The sequence below is a fragment of the Dermacentor andersoni genome, chromosome 7, assembly GCF_023375885.2.
Source record: "Dermacentor andersoni chromosome 7, qqDerAnde1_hic_scaffold, whole genome shotgun sequence".
NCBI classification, from domain to species: domain Eukaryota; kingdom Metazoa; phylum Arthropoda; class Arachnida; order Ixodida; family Ixodidae; genus Dermacentor; species Dermacentor andersoni.
In genome coordinates this window covers 98,411,231-98,429,538 of record NC_092820.1, presented here as the reverse complement: position 1 = coordinate 98,429,538, position 18,308 = coordinate 98,411,231, and the positions used below count along the sequence as shown (strand labels likewise).

Here is an 18,308-nt window from a genome sequence, read left to right as displayed (position 1 = left end):
ACAAAATCCAATAAGGAAATGTGAGTTGTCGCAGACGCCACTGCATGCGTCGCGTGCGGATAGCTATTCACGACTACAACGAAATGCTCGCCCCCTAGCAGGCGCGCTAAAGGCCAGCCCATCTAGATTCACGAAAGGCTATCACATTAGAGCGTGCCTTGCAACGTTGCCTCGTAGTTCTCAAATCGCATGATACCCGACGCGCACAAGCCCGAGAAAAACACAGCAATGTTGAAACGATTCAGATCTGTAGCATCCTGCGTATCAGCTTGGTGGAAAAAGTACAATTCGTCATTTACTAATTTCCGGAAAGTAGCGGACGACGCTAAACAGAGCAACATGGACCACAAACTTGACTATAGGGAAGAAGGTGACAAACAATATGATGGCGCGTTCGGAAGATTTCACTCTGGACAATTTCTTTATTCCTGGAGAGCTGACTATTTGTTTCTTTGTATATGTTTTAAATAAGTTGCTGGCATTTCGAATCGCGGAGTGTATTTTGTTTGGGCAGGCACCTTAATAAGTTAGTGATGTAAGCTTAAAGGTCATTTGGTTTGCTTAGTTTAGTTTTCAGCCCCAACGTTATTGGTTACTAGCACCCTTATTAGCAGGATTTATCATCATCATCATCATCATCATCATGACCCTAGCTACGCCCATTGCAGGTCAAAGGCCTCTTCCATACTTCAACTAACGGGTTATGTGCTAATTGTGGCCATGTTGCTCCTGCAAATTTCTTAATCTCATCCGTCCACCTATCTGCCGCCCCCTGCTATGCTTCCATTCTATTGGAATCCAGTCCATAACGCTTAATGGCCACCGGTTATCTTCCCTCCTAAAAACTTGCCCTGCCCATGCCCATTTCTTTTTCTTGATTGCAACTAAGATGTCATTAACTCACGCTTGTTCCCTCACCCAATCTGCTCCCTTCTTATTCCTCAACATTACACCCACCATGCTTCGTTCCATAGCTCGTTGCGTTGTCCCTAATTCAAGTACAACCCTTTTCGTAAGCCTCCAGGTTTCTGCCCCTTAGGTGTGTACTGGTAAGACACAGCTGTTGTACACTTTTTTCTTGAGGGATAATGGCAACCTTCTGTTCATGATCTGAGAATGCCTGCCAAACGCACCTCAGCCGATTCTCATTCTCCTGATTATTTCAGTCTCATGATCGGGATACGCGGTGACTACCTGCCCTTAGCAGATGTATTCCCTTGCCACTTCCAGTACCTCGCTACCTATCTTAAACTGCTGTGGTCTTCCGAGGCTGTTAAACGTTGCTTTAGTTTTCTGCAGATTAGTTTTTAGACCCACCCTTCTGCTTTGCCTGTCCAAGTCAGTGAGTATGCATTGCAATTGGTCTCCTGAGTTACTAAGTAAGGCAATATCATTAGCGAATCGCAAGTTACTGAAATATTCTCCATTGACTCTTATTCCCAATTCTTCCCAATACAGGTCTCTAAATACCTCCTCTAAACACGCTGTGAACAGCATTGGAGATATCGTATCTCCCTGCCTGACCCCCTTCTTTATTGGTACTTTGTTGCTTTCTTTATGGAGGACTACGGTGGCTGTGGAGCTGTTATAAATATCCTTCAGTATTTTTACATACGGCTCGTCTACACCCTCATTCCGTAATGCCTGCATGACTGCTGAGGTCTCAACTGAATCGAGTACTTTCTCGTAATTAAAGAACGCTATATATAAGGGTCGGTTATATTCGGCACATTTCTCTATAACCTGATTGAAAGTTTGAATATGCTTTATTGTTGAGTAGTTTTTACGAAATCCAACCGGGTGCTTAGGTTGACAGAAGTCTAGCACATTAGTAATTACTTTGTAGGCAACGGACAGTAAGCTGACCGGTCTATAATTTTTCAAGTCGTTTGCCTCATCTTTCTTATGGATTAAGATTATGTTGGCGTTCTTCAAAGATTCCGGTACACTCGAGGTCATGAGGTGTTGCGTACACAGGGTGGCCAGTTTTCCTTGAACAATTTGCCCACCATCCTTCAATAAATCTGCTGTAACCTGATCCTCCCCAGCTGCCTTCCCCCTTTGCATAGCTCCCAAGGCTTTCTTTACTTCTTCCGGCCTTACTTGTGGGATGTCAAATTCCTCTAGGCTATTCCCTCTTCCATAATATTCGTAGGTGCCACTGGTACCGTATAAATCTCTATAGAACTTCTCAGCCACTTGAACTATCTCATCCATATTAGTAACGATATTGCCGGCTTTGTATCTTAACGCATACATCTGATTCTTGCCTATTCCTGGTTTCTTCTCCATTTTCAAGAGCATGCTCAATTCTATCCATATTATACTTCCATATGTCAGCTAACTTACGCTCGTTCATTACCTTGGAAAGTTCGGCCAGCTCTATTCTAGCTGTAGGATAAGAGGCTTTCATTCATTGACGTGTTCTTAATCAGATCTTTCGTCTCCTGCGATAGCTTACCGGTATCCTCTCTAACGAAGTTATCACTGACTTCTACTGCAGACTCCGTAATGGTGCCCATAAAATTGTCGTTCATTGCTTCAACACTAAGGTCCTCTTCCTGAGTTAAAGCCGAATACCTGTTCTGTAGCTTGATCCGAAATTCCTCCATTTTCCCTCTTACCGCTAACTCATTGATCGGCTTCTTATGTACCAGTTTCTTCCGTTCCCTCCTCAAGTCTAGGCTAATTCGAGATCTTACCATCCTATGGTTAGCATGATTATTCTGCGCTAATACAATTTTGTTAGCAGGCGCTGGTAGCAGGAACAATAACTAGCTCGGAAAATCTGAATTTGATTATGGTTGTAGGCCGTGATGCAACGTATCGTTTGGTAGCACACTTTCGTTTAGCGGCTTGAGCAGAACATTCTATTTTCTTATTCATTGCTGTGAGTTGTCAGTTTTTCACTAGCAAGAAATTTCGAAGCAGCTGCAAACAGTGGTCACGCTCGCTATGGAGCATTTGGCCTGGCGACTAGGCCGCTAGGCGACTTGGCCGCACAGACGACACAATACCAGTCCTTGCCTGGTGACTCCGAAAATATTCGTATGTTCGTGCGCCATTGTGCCGCAGGTTGATTCGTTTCTACCTCTTCTGGTTGCTTGTTGAGGCGATGAAGTGCAAGCGTATAATGGAGTGGTCATTGTGTAGACAATAGACAGTTTCAGTTGGGCGTTTGCTACAGGTCTGCGTGGGCAGGAAAACCGCGGAGGGGACAGTGCGCATGCGCAGAAGGCAGGAGCACGCACAATCTCTTGCGTGTGCCCGCAGCTTTTGAAAAGCTGCATAGTGTTTGGCTCGGGCTGTGCGTTCTTTGCGTCTACTTCTCCCGTGTTCTCACATGTCCACGAGTGCGCATTTTTTGATATTGCGTTGACCGAAGATATGATGAGTATAGCAATAGGGGCTTGTTGGTACGGCATATCTTATTTTGTTATAGCGCAAGCTTGACAACGACAACAGAACGCCCAACAGAAGACCTTGGCGCTGTGTGTCAGATGTGCCTTCTGTTGTCCGTGTCAAGCTTGCTCTATAACAAAATAAGATACGAAGATATGACTTCGGCTTGTGGTTTGGCATCGTGGCAGATGATATTGGCTACACAATTTCTAAAGTTCGCATATGGCGGTGCTGAGTAGCACACTACCGGCTCCTGCGCGTGCAAGTCAGCATTCGCCTTCTCAACGTTTCCGTAGGACCAACTGTTGCCGTTTCGTCTTCGCGCGCTTCGCTGCATAGGCACGACATAGCGTGCTGCGTGCGTGGGTGGTAGCGGACGCCCAACTAAAACTGTCTAATGACACGTGGCCGTCGAGGTTGACGCTTAATGCAGGCGTTTGGGTGTGTCACTTCACACTGAAGCAAAACTAATGGGGTAGAAAGGGTCGGAACTACGCCACTAACTACCAGATATGGTTGTCAATTGACACAGTGGTCAGTTTCTGGCACGTGGTTTGTCTTGGCCGCCAGACGTCGACAAGAGTGGACAGAACTAGAAGTTGGCACACAAGCTCAACACAGGAAATAAGTAGACCACAGCGACAGGGCGTCGTGTGGTAGAACTGATGGCGTCGGTGGCTGATTAAACGGCAAAGCCTGGACACTAAAGTGGTGCTGTAGTTCAGCTATGAGGTCTACGTAAGGAGTATTGTTAAGCGATAGGATAACGACAGGACATGCCCGCGGTTACGCGAAGCATGAAAATATGCAGCGCGACCTTATTATACCGGATTTTTATTATGGCGAAGTAGTTTTGGTGATGGAGAAGGGCCTCTCCGCCTTGAAGGCTCCACTCTCGCGTAGTCTGGAAGGCTTGAATTTCTTTTATTTTGTTTTGGAGTTGATACAATTTTATGGATTTTATTTCATTTCGTTAGAAGACTGCATGGTGCCGCTTAGTTTAGCGCCAGTACAGCGCAAGTGCACATTAGAGAACTCAAGAGTTCCTGATGAAACCCTCGTGCTTGGATGAAAAAAATTGAATCCACCCCCGATAGCACACGCCCGTAAGAGATTTTCACAGAAGTTTTGCAATTGTGCGCAGCGCGTGGAGCTCACAAGCAGAGCGTTAACTTTTCCGCGAACACACTCCCATTAAAAAACCATTCTCCTCACCCTTTTTGATGCTGCCGGCGGATGCCCCACCTAGTCTTTAATTGATTACTATAAATGGCTGCTATTGGCCAATGGCCGACAACAATAAAAAAGAGTGTTTGGATCAGTGCGCTTCTTTTTGTGTTGCTCTGTATGTTTATTGACACCGATCTGGAAACGGCAACGTAAGCGAAAATCTGCGTTTCGAGTTTCGATAAGAATTACGTACATTCGAACGAAGTCGACTATCCTATTATCACACGGTCACAAACGCCAGAGTAGGGATTGAACTTTCACCACACTACTTATCCATGTCACAGCTGCGAGGTCTCACTAATTAGGAATAGCTTTGAACAGTCAACTAGCCCCAACCCGCTGAAAGTTAAGGTTAGACCACAATTCTGGTGCGTTCGCTGCTAGCCACTCCAGGTTAGATGCCTTCCAGACATTGCTCGTATGGAGCCAATGACACTACATCGCCATGCCCAATTTGTATGCGGCTACCATTCGTTGGACAAGCAAGTGCAGGACAAAGCGTGTCCGCACCAGACTGGAGTACGTAAGCGTTAGCGCGCCCTCCAGCCATGTTGAATACATGGTAACCAAATTCCAAGTGCGCGACATGATGACGTTTCGTAAGCGGAGCGTTTTGGGCACCGCCTCATTCTGCTATTGCATTCACACCGCAAGGCAGTGAAGAAGGAGACGGATCACTGCGGTAAGGATGAAATGCGATATTTGATTGCCAATAAATCCGCTTCTGCTGAAGGCACAGAAGTAGTTCTTTCTGCAAATTGCGTCCTGTATAGTCCATTTTTACGTCAAGTGCACTTCTGGACTTCGATATATAATGTTGCCGGGCCCCTTTAAGACCTATAGTTAGCAGGAAAAATCAAGATGACTCATTTCTCTTTTCACATTCTTTGCATAGACAGCCTCTTGTGCTTTCAACACACGAAGAAACAGTTTTGCTCTGTTTAAATACCTGGAGGACAGATTTGCATGACATCCTTTTGTTTCTCTGAAAAGAGTCCGTCAAGTTTCTTAGCGAGCCAATGCCTGGAGTGAAAAAAATAAATAAATTTCAGTGCATAACACATATAACGAGCATTTTCGTCTTACCTTCCCTCGTCAGTGTAATATTTTCTTCTGAATGAAATTAATTTTTTAGTGATGCTGGTCCGTACGTCCACTTTACAACGAATATAGAATCTCGCGGTCGTACTGTGGGTCCATATAGCTTCCTGTGTATTCACAAACTGAGAAAAAGAGGAAACAAACACGTATGACGGGTGCTGATCCCTGTCTTGTCGAATATTCACAAGTGCCTTAAATTGCTATTTCAGTCGGTGCTCAGCGCACTACCGTTATTTCAAGTGATGAAGCATTCGTGTTCTTTAGTACATCCTGAGCAAAACGGAAACAATGTAAAAGCGGGAGTCAACGTTCCGACAACTTCACTTGTAGAAACGTTGGCTCCCGCGTTTACCTTGTTCAAGTTTTGCTAATCGTCTTGAATATCCATCTCCCCCATTCCCTGTGTTTTCCCTAGTAAATGCTGTAAGATAGGAGGACGAAGTACACGACAATATGTCGCTATGCAATCATGAAGATATATCGGTAAAAATTTGGAGCATGAAGATGTGCATTCTTCGTTCTGCTTTATTTCAGATGGAACAACGCTATATCTGACAAAATCAAGTACGCTGCTGGGTATGCCTTCTATCCGCATTAGGTGGCCCTGTTGAATTCTAATAGGCGAAATGCTATTCATGGTGTTCCAGCTTGTATTCACCTAGTATATAACAGACAGGCTGCATTGTACATTAATAAGACCAAGTGTATTGTGTGCATGGTTGTTGTTTTTTTTTCTTCAAGAACCGTTAGAAATATTTAGTCCTCGGCATTAAATTATTTTATTTAAGGTAATTATCTTGCCGTGATGTTGAGGGCCGGCGGCGCGGAAGGAACACGAGGAAGTTGAGGTAGACTTAGACGAACAGCGAGAGGTTAATAAAGTAGGTGGTCTACATGCAGGAGAACCAGCACCATCAGCGTGCAGAACGTTGCAATACTAAATGGCGAATTAAAACGAATAAAGGACCAAACTGTGAATTAACCCAGTAACTTTCTCATTGTCACATTGTCGATTAGGAAGTCGACGAGAATCGTAGGGTCTCATCCACACACCCGTGAAACGTACCGTCGCATCTACGTGATGGAACCGGTTTTCGTGAAGAGAGAGGGTTTCGGAGCCGTTTTATCCTAAACAAAAAGGGTCGCGCATGACGCAGAGAGGTGGTCTACTTTTCCGACGCCCGCATGGTGACGGCGCCCCGTCAATACAAAATTGACCACTCAGAAATTAAGCCGTCACTAAATATAGCCATTAAACAAAGCTGAAGCTCGCAACAATAGCGGCTAGCGGGTAGGCCGCGCAAATGTTATATTGCTGCCTATAATACATCGATATTATATTGGTAATGTACTATTAAACAATTTGTTCTTATTTGATGGAAACATTATACAAGCATAAAATAATTAAAAACATTCAATGGATAGTGGGGATTATATTTCTTTGGGTTTATGTGAACATTGGACCGGTCTGCCAGAACTGTAGAAAACCATGCTGCTGTCGACGTCACCAGCACCATCGCCTATTCTTGCACTGCTCCGTACCGCCTGCTGCAGGTTTTTTTTTTTTTTTTTTGACGTGAAAGTGACGCGCTGTAACATTTGATGGTAATGTGAATGAGGCCTAACACACGTGAAAGTGATCTGTCTCGAGTAAAATATACAACACGTGTCTGTCAAATACAGAATTCCCGCCAGATGTGAAGAATACCATTTCAGTGGACACACGTGACCGCGCAACGGCAGCATTAGCAGACTGAATAGGAAAGCAAGGTGTTCAAGCGCATATCGTTTAATAATTATTAACTCAAAATCTGGGGCTAATGTTTACGGGAGCTGCAAGGCGATTGGTTCAGCGAGCATTGGAATGATGGGAAGTACATGGATTTGCCTAAACTACGTCCTTCCAACTGGCTTGGTAACTCTGTAAACTCTTTATTTTCCATATAGTATAGGGCGACAACTAATTAAGTAAACATCATTAGGTTGTTCGACGACAGGAATCGAACATAGGACGTCTAGTACAGAAGGCTGATATTAAAACCTTTAAACCACGACGCCTTTTTAAGAGCAGAGCTGCTGAAATTTTCATTCGCCGTGGAACGTTACCAGAAAACTGAGCCCAGCTGTGCGCCGCCTCAAGTTGCCTATAGCAACCACCTGCGAGAGCAGCAATCCACGTAACCTCCCCGAACCCCACGCACGTAGGGCGGAATCATGACGTCACAGCCGAGTAAAAGCTCGGACTGTCGCGGGGCACACCTCTCGCATCCCCTATTTGGTGTGTGCGTGCTGCTGCCATGGGAACACCGATGAAAGCCCGAACGCCCGAAGAAGAAGCGATTTACCAGGAAGAGCGCCGTACTGCCAAGCTAGAAGCGATGCGTCGCCGCCGAGCCGATCCGGAACACTGCGCCAAAGCAGCGGCTGAGAAGAGGGGACGTCGAGTCGAGGATCCCGAGCTTCAGTCCAGGGAACGCGAGAGTCGGCGCCTGAACGCTCGACGTCACCGAGAAAGCGACCTCAGCCTCTACTGCTCGAAAACTTCCAGCGTCAAGACTACCGAGACACGGAGGGCGCGAACGGCCGACTCCAGCGCGAATTTCTGGGCATAGAGTTTGGGCAGAACTGTTGCGTCTGTGACCTACAAGGAAGCACAGCGCGCGGCTCAGCGGGCTTATGATCGACGAAGGAGAGCCTATCCTGCCCATCACGTCGACGCGACCGCCGACAAACGCCAACGACCGCCGACAAACGCGACACTTAGAATGAGCTTAGTTAAACCGTGCATAACCTCGTAAGAATTAACAAAACTTACCAACGCTTGGTATGAGCCTAGCCAAGCCATGCATAACCTCCCAAAACTTAGCAAAACCTAGAGACACATTAGTATAAACCTACCTGAGCCATGCATGCCCTCGGAGAACTTATCAATACTTAGCAAATGCCACAACTAGCACCGCTGTGACCTAGCCTTATACCACTAGGGCAAACTGCTCACGATTTTTTCAACTTCTTTATATGCATGTTCCCGCGGCATAGAATGCCGTAATAATTTTCTCAGGGGCCAGCCATCACATTGAGACGCATGGTGCATTTCGATTTGGCCACCTCGACGAGCTGAACCGCCACAATTTAGTAAAATTAGTAATTTAGTAAAATCAATGCAGAGAAAGCGTAATACACGAAGCCACAAGAACATCTCAATCCCCAAGCACGAAGACCAAACAAATTTATGTACTACCCATTGTTACTACCGTGACTCAATAATTACAGCTACAGAGTTCCCTCCAGTAATTACTGTAGGAAACTATGTGGTTCAGTTCAGATTCACCGTTTTGGGCCGGGAGTTTACTAAAACTGGATACGGAATATTCCCCGATGACTGTTTTTGGATGCTCTTATCACCACCGCTCGATCCAGTACCAGAAGAAAATCTCTTTCCCCATTATTATTGATTCGCGGTGCTGTTCTTTGCGGACATATATGCGACCACGTCATAATTTTCATAATTCGCAGACTGTTAGCGCTATCACCAAAACCTAAATGTTCGATGTTTACTTTGGTCAAAACGGTTCATTTTACGTCTCTTGCAACTTTCTACAACCCCTCATTGAATTTCTTACGATTACGAGAACATTTAAAAAGTTATCCTATTGCAAAAACCAGCGTATTCCAGTGCCTTCCAGTGTGAAGCCAGCGCTTGTATTGACACTGGATCGCACTGGGGACGCTGGGGTTCACTGACAGTCACTGCCAGAGCAGTGAGAACGCTGGATAGGAGCTACTGGAAATGACGCTCGTTTCATTGCCAAGGCAATGGGGAGCACTGGTTTGTGCTGTACTCGGGCTGGTTCTCGCTGCTGTTCGCTGGCTCGCACTGCAAACTGCACTAGTTGCGTTTGTGCCGCACCGGTTCCAATACGGACCGATCGATGATAGGCGGTGCTGAATATTAAATACATTATACAATTTCATCACTTGATGCTCGTCTCTTCTCCTAAATAACACTATATTTTGGGGTCATAATAGTATATTTCGTGTCGCAGCATGGATAAAACGTGCGAGAGCTGCCCTGTTTATGCACGCATATTTGACACTAAAAATAACTACACTTTTTTTTCATTTTCCCATTTTTACTATGCGGATAGCTACATTCTCGAACGAAACCATGCAAATGCAGAGGACGCCTCGTATTTTAGTAGTTTGTACGTAACCGATCATTGCGAGCTGTCGTCGTTGTCGCAGTCTTTAGGAGTCGACACGAAACCTAAAAGTCTTTCCGAAGCGTTCAATCGGACCTCGAGTTCAAAGCCTACTGCTGATTGGTATTATCACACTGATAGCAAAGCTAAGGCGATTCGTGCGCTCCCACTTACCATAGTGTACTACAAAATAACAGATAAAGGGTTTTGAGGCGCAAATACACACATATTAGCATTCGCCACGTACCGGCGCCGAGATCGGTCCCTTCCACCGAAGCTTAGGCCTAGTGTTTCCGCCTAGTCCGTCTACATGCTATAGGCCCGTCTGGGCTCAGGAATCAACCAATGTAACAATGATAAATCACTCTATATTTCAGCTTTCGCATCGATGTTCTTAAATAATTTCTTCGTGTCTACAACGTCGCCATAAGATGTGATGATCGCCGTTGTGACGCGTTATAAACATAGCTAAATGTGTTCTCGCTGAAGGCTGACATCACTAGCCTAATATTCTCTGACAAAAATATGCGGCTAGATTGACATGTCGATTTAAACGCATCATTGAACTAAGAGAACGTTGCATATCCCTTGCGCGAAGAACAAGAAACGGCGATCAGAATCGGCAGTAACAACCCACACAGCGTCCCTGGTCGGAGGTTCATCTAGGACTTTTTTTTCGAAGAAATACCAATGACTAACGAAAGTCGGTGTTGTGCCACTTCCAAGCATGCTACTCAATACGAGCAACAACTTCTTCTTTCTGATATAGGCGTAAATTTTAGTTGTGGGGTGATAGCGCATCTGCCATGGCTGTGCGAGACGTCTCTGTGAAACTAAAAGTGCGCCTGGATCTTGACATGGCAAATTATCCTCAGATTTCGTGGCTGGCATGGTGTAGTGGTAAATAACCTGGCTTGGGATGGGTAGGTCGGATGATCGTATATTCATGTAAACGCTTTTATTTGTCCAAATTTTCTCTATTGCTCTAAAATTAAACTATAGGTTTTTACGTGCTAAAACCACTTTCCGATTATGAGCCACGCCATAGTGGAGGACTCCGGAAATTTCGACCACCTGGGGTTCTTTAACGTGCACCGAAATCTAAGTACACGGGCTTTTTCGCATTTCGCCCCCATGCAAATGTGGCCCCGTGACCGGGATTCGATCGCGGGACCACGCGCGCAGCAGCTCAACACCATAGCCACTGCGCAAACGCGGTCTTTGTTGCTCTAAATGCTCTCTGTTGTTTCTTGTATTTAATATATATATATATATATATATATATATATATATATATATATATATATATATATATATATATATATATATATACGGTGGGCAGGCACCGCGTATTTTATGCTCTGGCGCTGCTTCGTGCACCGGTGCCCAGCGCTGCCCAGTATGCCGCGCCTGCCCAGCGTCCCAGCATACAGCGCACGACACTGGACCCATAATCCAGCATGGTACTGGACACTCAATACAGGGTTTTGCAATAAGGTAGCTACTTCAAGTGATTACTTATTTGACCGTCGATATAAAAAAGAATGCTGTTGGCTTCTCGACAGGACTCTATACTACATGCACTCGGCGTTATTACTTAGCTTCAGCATGGCGTTTGCAACGCAACATAAACGCATTAGGTACGTAAAGTTATGTAGCGCTGTCGTCACTGCGCGCTCTCCAAACGCTGTTGGTGTTTCTGCGGTTTACGTGCGCTATGAAAACGTACGTATCCAGTGAGTTTAACGTTAGCACTGTTTACGCATGCTAAGAAACAGTGTTGTGGAACATGGCGGCAGCCATAGCTCATGCTATTACCGTGATGGCAACACCCTCGCTCTCGTTGATCGCCACTTACTACAAAGGCGGAAGCTTGGGCGAGTTCGTCACTGTTCATTCAGCTGTTTTGTGGATGGTAGCATAGAGGTAGGGGGAATAATTTGGCACATAGACAATTTCTGTGTCTAATAATGAAATGGACATGAAGCTGACGCATGAAAGGCCGCAATTCATGGTGATGAATACCTCTATGTTCTCGCGTGTACGCTGATCTGTGTGCCTCTTAATGACTGTCACTTCATTAAATTTTGGGCTGTACTCCCAAAACCTTCCAGACATCTATTTAACGTTGCTGGCGTGCTTCGGTAAGCAATTAGTGAGTCAATGCCCTGTCTTCACCACGTAGTACCCGCCATAGCTCCGAGGTATCTGATAGTTGAGCTCCGTAATTAGGCCAGTGAATAACACGATTCATTTATATCGGATGGTATTTTCAATGAGTCGAATCTGCGAACGTGATAGAGACTTCTTCGCGCACAAAACACCAATTTCTGAATCTCCATGTCTTCAAAATGTGGGAAAGCGTGAAACCTGCTTATCAACCGGGACTACTGAATATAACAGCGCCGATAACAGCGCATCAACTCATCCAAGGAGCACTGTGAATGTATGACCCTCAACTTTCTGCAGTTGTTTCGTCAGCGTATAGGCGACGGGGCTGTCACTTCCCATAAAACCTTCCACTGAAATTTTTGGCAAAGTGATCTCAATCCGCTTAATTGTTATTCGTCGTACCTAACCACAACCGCGGTATTCTTTTTTCTGTCATATCCCGGGAGTCGTGCATTTGCACTGCAACTTATTTAGGGATATTGTTACGTTGCAGTGACGGCGAAAAATACAGCCGCAAGACCTTCCATGACGAAACTAACTTTTTATAGGGTGAACCTGTGCCCGAAAAAGAAGTTACACTCAAAGAACAAAGACAGCGATGAACGAAGTCGGTGATGGTCGAAATCTGATCTGCAAGGCAAGCACGTCCATTTTTATGCCAGAATCATAGAAGGTTTCGGACTATTCGCTGGTGCCCGCGCGTCTTACAGAAAGTACTACACAATTCGCGTCGGGCATACATACAGAAAACACAAGGTTCGGTGGCAACAGACAACGGATAGAATCATCAATAACATTCGAGAAACTTCGATAGATGCAGGCGCGTGCTGCGCTGACCGATAACGTTAAACTTTTGTTAGCGGGTGAAAAAACGATCACCCGATAATGACAAATCCACGTCTTGTGACGTGGGATGGCATCCCACGTCTTGTCTCGACGTACATTGCCAACATGTCGTCGAGGGCCTTGCTTAGACTCTCCGTAAGACCGTCGATCTGCGAGTGGTAGGCAGCTGTCCTCGTGCGGTTTGTCTGGTTGCACTGCAGACTGGCTTGCGTGAGCTCCGCTGTAAAATCGGTCCATCGGTCGGTGATTGGCACTTTCGCGGCATCATGTCATAGAAGTATATTCTCGACGAAGAATTTCGCTACTTCGGCCGCACTACCTTTAGGCAGGGCTTTCGCTTCGGCGTAGCGGGTGAGGTAGTCGGCAGCCACGAGGATCCACTTATATCCGTATGTTGACGTCAGAAACGGCCCCAATTAGCCGATCCAGATTTGTTGGAACTGTTGGCGAGAATGCTCAATCGGCTGTAGTAATCCCCCTGGGCTTCTCGTCAGTGTATTGCGTAGGTGAAAATCCCCGCATGTGTTAACGTAACAGGGGTCGTCGGTGCTGAGGTGGGCCCAGTAGTACCTTTCCTGTATCCTAGATAGCGTCTTTGGGAATCCGAGGTGCCCAGCAGCTGGATTGTCACGTACGGCGTTCAGCATTTTTGAAACCAGTGCTGAGGGAATAACAAGAATGTAGTTGACGCGGGCTGGTGGAGAGTTCTTTACGAGTAGATTCTTCTGAAGCGAAGGCGAAGACAAGCGTAGCCTACTTGCCCAAGTGGTGACACCGGTGTTTTCTTCCAAATACTGCACGAGGCTTTTTAGCTCCAGGTCTGCACGTTGCTGTTCAATGAAGTGTTCGTCATACTCGTCGTCTTGTGGCGGCGGGTCAATGGGCGCATGTGGCAGTCGGTCGGCTTCATTGCTTTCGTCCGGATTTGTAGACGACGACTATGTCAAATTTCTGGAGTGGGAGACTCCATTGTGCCAGGCGACCTGGAGCGTCCTATAAGTTTGCCAGCCAAACCAAGGCGTGGCGGTCACTTACGACTTTAAAGGGCCTGCCGAAAAGGCAACGGCGGAATATGATGGTAGTCCAACTGATAAAAATATATGCCTTTTGCGTCGTAGAATAATTGGGTTCCGCTTTGGACAGCGACTGGCTGCCGTAAACAATGAGTTTTTCAAATCCGTCATTTCTTTTTACTACGACGGCGAATAGCCTAGTCTTGTTGCATCCCACTGCATTACGGTCTCGGCATCTTCGTCGAAGTGGGCCAGTGATGACGGTGGCTTCCTGTGATGATGAAAGTCTTGGAAGGCTTCTGCTTGCGGGGCTAGCCACTTTAAAGCGACGTCTGATTTCGTGAGAGAAGTTAATGGTTCGGCGATGCGCGAACAGTTCATGACGAAGTGCCTGTAATACGCACACGAACGAATGAATGATTTACTAATCTGTTTTCTTGTCGAGAGGCTGTGGGAAGTTAACCATGGCAGATGTCTTCTGTAGATCAGGGCTGAGTCCAAATTGCTCATGACGTGGCCGAAAGACAGAAGCTTGTCGTAAGCGAAGCGGAACTGTTCTGGCTTCAGAGTGAGCCCTCAAGACTTGATGGCCTCCAGTACTGTCTCAAACCGCCTAAGGTGATCACCGAAATTCCAGACGAAGAATCTAAGTAGACGAGATAGGTCTGACACATCAACCTTGCAATCACCGTGTCCCTCACGCGCCGTAACGTTGCGGCCGCCTCGCCGAGGCCGAATGGCGTAACCTTGAATTCATAGAGGCCGTCCGGCGTAATGAAGACAGTCTTCTCGCGATCCATCTCGTCGACTTCTATGTGCTGGTAGCCATTCTTGAGATCCGTAGATAATAAATATTTAGCGCTGCAGATCCGATCGAATCCGTCGTCTATCTGTGGAAGGGTGTATACGGCCTTCTTTATGATTTTGTTCAGTCGACGATAATTAACGTAGAAACGTAGGGCTCCGTCAATGTTCTTCACCAAGGCTACAGGAGATGTCCACGGGCTTTTTGGGCGCCTGCATGATGTAATGGTGCAGCGTTTTATCCATTTCTTGCCTTACAGCCTAACGCTATCGCGTTGAAACCCGGTAAGGGCTCTCGAGCAGCGGTACGCTTCAGTACTCTTTAGTACTCTTCAGTTATTATGCGGTGCTTTCCAACTGGTGTTTGCCAAATCGAAGATGAAGTAGAAAACCGTCTTTACCGTCAGAGAAGAATTTTTGAGGTGTTGCTGCTTACTCGTGGGGCAACTTCCATTGATGTCGAAGTCTGGTTGGGTAATTATGGTCGTCCAGGTAGATACCGCAGAATCGAATAAGACAAACGCATTGCTGTTTTACACAAATTCCTCTATTTATGCGATCATCGTGTCCTTGTTGATGCTGAAGTTTGTCAGCAACTTTATCAGTTTGTTCCTCCGTAAGGTCAACTTGTGACACAAATTTCAGGGTTGACCAGTAGACCTTGGTCGCCATCTATGAAACGTTCTACGTCTTCGGTTGTTTCGGCGCCAACGGAAAAGACAATGCTGGAGGGAGGCGAGAGGGTGACTTGGTTTTCAAGCACTCTTAAAGTACGCCGATTAGAAGTCTCTGCGGTGGTATCGCTTGGTCTGTCGACAGCGTTATCAACTACGACATTAGATCAATGACTGCGCGGTGTTGATTCAGAAAGTAGATATAATCAGAAGGCCCTAGAAGATACCATCAAAATCTAAGACGTTACAGCCCCCCGGTGCGAGAACTTAGGTAGGCGTCGCAACCCATATTTCGTTCTTGCGCTTTTTCTGGCTTACCAAATGTCTTATCGTTGTATCATCATCATCATCATCAGCCTGGTTACGCCCAATGCAGAGCAAGGGCCTCTCCCATACTTCTCCAACAACCCCGGTCATGTACTAATTGTGGCCATGTCGTCCCTGCAAACTTCTTAATCTCATCCGCCCACCTTACTTTCTGCCTCCCCCGGCTACGCTTCCCTTCCCTTGGAATACAGTCCGTAGCCCTTAATGACCATCGGTTATCTTCCCTCCTCATTACATGTCCTGCCCATGCCCATTTCTTTTTCTTGATTTCAACTAAGATGTCATTAACTCGCGCTTGTGCCCTCACCCAATCTGCTCTTTTCTTATCACTTAACGTTACACCCATCATTCTTCTCTCCATAGCTCGTTGCGTCGTCTTCAATTTGAGTAGAACTCTTTTCGTAAGCCTCCAGGTTTCTGGCCCGTAGGTGAGTAGTGGTAAGACACAGCTATTATACACTTTTCTCTTAAGGGATAATGGCAACCTGCTGTTCATGATCTTAGAATGCCTGCCAAACGCACCCCAGCCCATTCTTATTCTTCTGATTATTTCCGTCTCATGATCCGGATCCGCCGTCACTACCTGCCCTAAGTAGATGTATTCCCTTACCACTTCCAGTGCCTCGCTACCTATTGTAAATTGCTGTTCTCTTCCAAGACTGTTAAACATTAGTTTTCTGCAGCTTAATTTTTAGACCCACTCTTCTGCTTTGCCTCTCTAGGTCAGTGAGCATGCATTGCAATTGGTCCCCTGAGTTACTAAGCGAGGCAATATCATCAGCGAATCGCAAGTTGCTAAGGTATTCTCCATCAACTTTTATCCCCAATTCTTCCCACTCCAGGTCTCTGAATACCTTCTGCAAACATGCTGTGAATAGCATTGGAGATATTGTATCTCCCTGTCTGACGCCTTTCTTTATTGGATTTTGTTGCTTTCTTTATGGAGGACTACGGTGGCTGTGGAGCCGCTATAGCCTCTTATTAAGTTTCACAACAAGACCTGCCACCCTCTCGTTAATGCTATAGAATTCATTCCTGTGTGTTACCAGCTATATCCTTATGAATCAGGAATACGATTAATCGTTCTCGTCTCTCCGCTAAGCCCCGGTAGCACAGGACGTGCCCGCTTTTTAGCACTGTATATGCTTCTTTTGGCCTCCTCACTTCACTGGGCCCTATTATATCCCATTTACTGCCCTCCAATTCCTCCAATAGCACTGCTAGACTCGCCTCACTAGATAACGTTCTAGCGTTAAACGTTGCCAGGTTCATATTCCAATGGCGGCCTGTCCGGAGCCAGGGATTCTTAGCACCCTCTGCTGCGTCGCAGGTCTGACCACCGCCGTGGTCAGTTGCTTCGCAGCTGCTGGGGACTGAGGGCCGGGGTTTGATTGTTGTGTTCATATAGGAGGTTGTGACCAAGTACTGCACCAGGGTGGCCAATCCTGCTCTGGCGAGGGAGTGCGTTAACGGTTCTGGTCACCGGGATCAGGCCAAACTCCAGGCCTGTTTATGCAATTTTATCAACACGCGGATTTTTTTTAATCCGGTGGAAAATTGCCGGCACCGAGATTCGAACCACGAACCTCTTGCACGCGAGGCGGGTGTTCTACATCTAGGCCACCGCTGCAGCATTCTCGTTGTAAGAGTGCTCTTTTTCATGTTGTAGAATGGTAATTTACTGATGCAGAAGAAATCATTTTTCCCTTTAGTGACCCTTTAAGGAACGGCGACAGCGGCGAACACAGTCGGCGATTGTCAAAATCTGATCAGCGGGTCAAGCGCATCGGCTTTTATACATCAGTGGTCGAATGTTGCTGAGTAATCGCTTGGACCCGCGTATGTTCCATAAAATTATACGCCGTTCGCGCCGCCCATACATGCAATCAGATTACATAAGATTCGGTGACAGAGCGGATGGAACCATCGATAACATTTCAGAAGCTTCCTATAATGCAGGCGAGTCCTGCGCTGTGCGATAACATTTGTTAGGCGTTGAAACGTGATCACCCGATAAAGCTAAACATGTACACGTGTCAATATGAAGGCCGTCCCATGTGGTATTCCTTCAACTTGGCGGCGAAGGGTACACGAATGAAAGTGTTGTCGGAGCCTGTGTCTGCTAGGGCGGTGACAGCGTGGCCTTCGAGAAGAACGTCGGTGTCGGTGGTCCTTTGTCTTGCATTGGAATTCTGTCGTGCCATTGCATCACCGCTGTATCGCGTTGTTCTGTAGCAGGTGTGTCTCGTCATCAGGTCTTTTGCCGGCGAATCCTTGAGTACGATCTTTCGTCAAGATAGCAGCCTCTCGTTCCTGCGTCGTCGAGATATATCCTGAAGCGTGGCCGTTGTCGCCAGCGGAGGATCTTGGGTATTTCCACGTACAGCAGCCGCACCTCTGTTGGTTGCTGCTTTTAGTTTTCCGGATATTGGCTTACGGACCGGCCACAACCTGGTCTTGTGCACGATCGGCCCTGCGGCGATACTTAGCAGCCTCGCGATGGTGAACACGAAGAACGTCAGTGCCGCCAGTGTGTT

The 18,308-nt window shown here is 46.4% G+C and overlaps 1 long non-coding RNA gene across 1 annotated transcript in view; it reads left to right on the top strand.

Moving 5' to 3' along the window:
• The window catches only part of LOC129385686 (uncharacterized), a 66,953-nt gene extending 60,514 nt beyond the window's left edge, over nt 1-6,439 (top strand). Inside the window, exon 3 of the long non-coding RNA XR_008613181.2 lies at nt 6,268-6,439. This is a non-coding gene — a long non-coding RNA (uncharacterized lncRNA). The remainder of the gene's footprint in view (nt 1-6,267) is intronic.
• Nucleotides 6,440-18,308: the final 11,869 nt, after the last annotated feature.